Raw genomic sequence first — 4,190 nt, 5'->3', positions numbered from 1 at the left:
AGGCCAGCTTGGGTCAGGTTCATCTATGGTCAGGACCCAGCATCGTCTGCGCCAACACGGTTGCCAAGGGCCCAGCCTGTGGGGTAAGTCATAGAAGCCACTTCCAGACAAGCGGGCACAGATGTGCAGCCCCTCACAGGTTGGGGAAACAAGGCCAGGAATTCTACTTCATCCAAGATGCCATTGTTACCCATATGATGATTTTTTTCCTAAGACCTTCCTGCTCTTCAAAATGTAACCCCAAATAACTTCTCTGCCTTTTTACCTCCACCTGCCATTTTTCCCACGCTCCTCATGACCCTTTAACATACCTTACCAATGCATGTTTAATCCCTTCTGCTTTTGTAGAGCTTCCATGAGTGACTTACTTCTCCTGAAACATCTCTGCTGCCTTTCACAGCTGGTTTTTAACACTCACTTCTTGTCTTTCCACCTGGGCTTCCTTGAGCCATGATTCCAGGACGCTCTGCTATGGGGTCTGTAGTCATTGCCTTGCATCTGGTTTGTACCTCCACGTGTGCTTCTCAAGCTCCGCACGCCGCAGAGACCACCATCTTGTAAGTGTCATGAATGACAGTTTCTTAAAAGTTCATTGGTAAATAAAATACTAGAGGATAGTCATTTCAGAAACTGGAATTAGTCTTTTGTGCCTTTTTTCATTGTTCTAATTAAAATGTCCCAGTTCATATTACCCAATCAGAGAAAAAGAATTGGTCTATTTCTATCTCCTGGGCCATACCCATTAAGGAAGCAGAGGGACATGGAAGGATACTAAAGTTGGGGATTAAAGAGAGAATTTCATGATAACGATATAAGTAGTTCCCAAACATTTGCATTCCACATCCCAGTACATTTTTTAAAATATGGAGGGGGCAGCAGTATCCTCAGAGTGTTGTCAGCTTTTCACTTTGCTAAGAAAGGACATGAAACCAAAGAATCTTAGATCTAAAATTAGCAAAACAAAAGCAAAAGCTTTACTATAAAAGAAGACAGCAGGAATAGAATAAAAAACAGTCCTTACCAATAAAGTAGTGTTGATAAACTTGTTCCAACTTTCAAAATCCCAGGCCACCGAAGCCGTAGACCACCTAGCAACCCTTTCCAGCCGACCTGCATTTGGGATTCACTCCAGGACACCATCCACTGTGGAGTTTAAAATGAGACTCACCACTACACAATATATCCATGTAGCAAAACTGCACTTATACTCCCTAAATCTATAAAAGTAAAATAAAATAAAATAGGGCCAAAGAAATACCGCTTCCCATAGAATTCTTTCTGCCTGCAACCCTGGTTTCCTACGGAAGGGAGATCATGTTCCCCCATCTAAGTGTGATGCCCTCCCTGTGCCATGACGTTCTAGCTGGAAGCAAAACAGAGCCTTATACTACCTGCTTGCCATGTGCCAGAAACTCTACAAAATAGTAACCATACAGCAACCTTACATGATTGGTAATATTAGCAGTGAAGAAGCCAAGACTGGGAGAGGTAATGCCACCTGTCCACAGGTCATAGAGGCTGATAAACTCTGGAGTCGGGATTTGGATCCAAGTACACCAGGTACCTAACTCCACTTTCCAAACCATTACTTTTCCCCCAAGATTTAAGCAAGATTTTTGACAACCAGGTGACACTCACATACTTTCATTTTAGAGAGAAGTTAATCTATAAAATTACTAGTTTCATTTTAGACTCCAGATTTGAGACTTCAGGAAATGTCAACAGCTCTTTTGCCTGAGTCATGGTAGTAGTCTTGTTGAATAACAAAATATCTGAGTCACTTGGATTCATGTAGGAAAAAAACACATGAGGAGTTTTATTTGTGATTTGATGGTTTTGAAATCAAGTGACAAGCTTGGGCATGAGAACAATATATTTCTTCACGTTGGCAAGATGAACGGATTGCGAGTGTTGTATAAGTAAGAGTGACGGGGTTGACACCCCCGGGGGCATTGTTGAAGGTGAATCTCTGTGGACCCATTCATCGCGAGTCTTCAGAACTGCGAGGGGCAACTTCTTGCTGCATTCCACAAAATGGCTATTCATCTCAAGGATTAAAAACAATTTCCCTCCATTTCCCTCTCTTGAGATGCCTTTCAAACCCGAATTTTATTTCCCTCCATTTATATGCAGCCTTGGCCTGTGGAGGTGCAGTTCTCATTGCGTCCAGTGAGAACTGAGCCTCTTCTGCCCCTGAAAATGCCTCCTCACCTCCTACAAATGTCTCACATTCCCACACCAGGAATTTCGCAATTAGAGAAAAGGCTTCATTTGAGGATACACCGGTAAGGGAAACAGATTTAGAGTGAAATCAGTAAGTGGTATGAGATCTTTTATGGGAGCTGGTTTTGATAAAAGAAAAAGTAGGAGAGCAAGTGTGCATTAGCAGTGACGATAATATGTAAATAGCTGACATTTACTGGGCATTGACTACCGGCCAATAACTGTTCTAAGTGCTTTATATGAATGAACTGATTTAATCACTTTAACAGCCTTAGGAGGCGGGTATTACCATAATCCATATTTTATAAATGAAGAAACTGAGACACAGCGTTACTGAGCAATTTGCCCAAGGTTACATAGCCAGAAAGCAGGACAGCTGGATTTTTCTGGCTTAAATCAATCCTTCTCCACCACTGCAGGAACCGGGTCGCTGAGATGAGGCCAGAGAGGTATCCGAGAGAGTCAAGAGTGCTACAAAGAGAACGTTGCTGGATAAAAAGCGACTTTAGGGTCTGAACTGTACTGAGGACACCCTGCTAGTTCTGCGTTAAGATTTTAAAACAAAATTGACCATTTTCTTATTAATGCAAAAAGAAAAAATCTAAACATTCAGAGAGTCTTTGTTAAAAATCTCTGTTTACTGGCAGGGCTTGGCAAATCCCAGAAATGGCAGCTTGCTCAGGGCTCTTTGAAGGTTTAAGAGAAGATGTCCTGAAACATTTGAAAAGAACACGCCTCTTTTCTTTTCCATGTGGTTGCAATGGTCACATTTCTCGTTTGCGAATAACAGATGTCTATCGTGGTTCTGCAGCAAAAGAATTTGTTGATGGATATTGGGGAGTCCATGGAATTACTAGGAAGGCTGGACGATGAGACCAGAATAAACAGGCAAGCAGGGAGAGGAAACAGACACACTGTGGCCAAAATTATCCCAAAGGAAAAGTCTGGTTAGGTTCATATTCACTGACACTATTGTAAGCACTAAGAAACTGCTGGCGGTGGACATTGAATTCTGACTCTGCCACCACCAAAATATATCTCAAGTCTGCACGGCTTCTTTGCACATTGAAAACCCCCAGACAGAGCATCAGATTGGCTAAGGTCAGTCACCCTATAGCCGCTGGAAAACCAGGAGCCGGGACTTTTGAGCTCCTTCAGCTTCCACAATTGGCGCAAATGTCTCTATTTTAGGATTTCTCTAAATACTCTAAGTTCAAATGTTGTGCAGGAAAGAACTGAAGATAAAGATGTGTTTCAGTGGTGTATTTGTCATCTAAGTTTAAGGAAAACTCAATAATCAAAAAGGTATGGAAAGATACTATACTCGAGACAGAAAATGGGAGATTATGGAAAAAGCTGGATAAACACAGGATTTTAATTTTCAGCTCTGCCACAAATTCACTGAGTGGCCTTCCAATTTCTGAACCTGAATTTTCTCATTTGTAAAATGATAGTCAACATGATATTTATCTTATGACTCGTGAAGATCTAAGGAGATGGTGAGAGCTTAGAGATTCACAACCTTTAAAGATTAAACCAAAATATTAAATATACTGTTATATGTTCACTCTCCAGTTCCACTAGAAGCAGAATTATAATAACATGAATGAAGTTATATAACAGGGAAAGTGCCTTAAATTAGAGTGGACTGAGAAAGACACAGTGTTGAATTATAAAGGACATCCAAAGAAACGTTCTTCCTTTTAAACTCCATGGGAAATTTCATTCAAGGCCCAACGCAGTGATTTATGCCCATAGTTCCAGCTACTCAGGAGGCTGAGGCCAGAGGACAGCTTGAGCCCAAAAGTGAGCTATGATGAGGCCACTGCACTCTAGTCTGGGCGACAGAGCAAGACCCTGTCTCAAAAAAAGAAGAGAGAAGGCTGGGCGCGGTGGCTCACGCCTGTAATCCTAGCACTCTGGGAGGCCGAGGCGGGAGGATTGTTTGAGCTCAGGAGTTCGAGACC

Source organism: Propithecus coquereli, unplaced genomic scaffold (assembly GCF_000956105.1).
Source record: "Propithecus coquereli isolate 6110/MARCELLA unplaced genomic scaffold, Pcoq_1.0 Scaffold237, whole genome shotgun sequence".
NCBI classification, from domain to species: domain Eukaryota; kingdom Metazoa; phylum Chordata; class Mammalia; order Primates; family Indriidae; genus Propithecus; species Propithecus coquereli.
Note: the sequence above shows the minus strand (reverse complement) of the source record.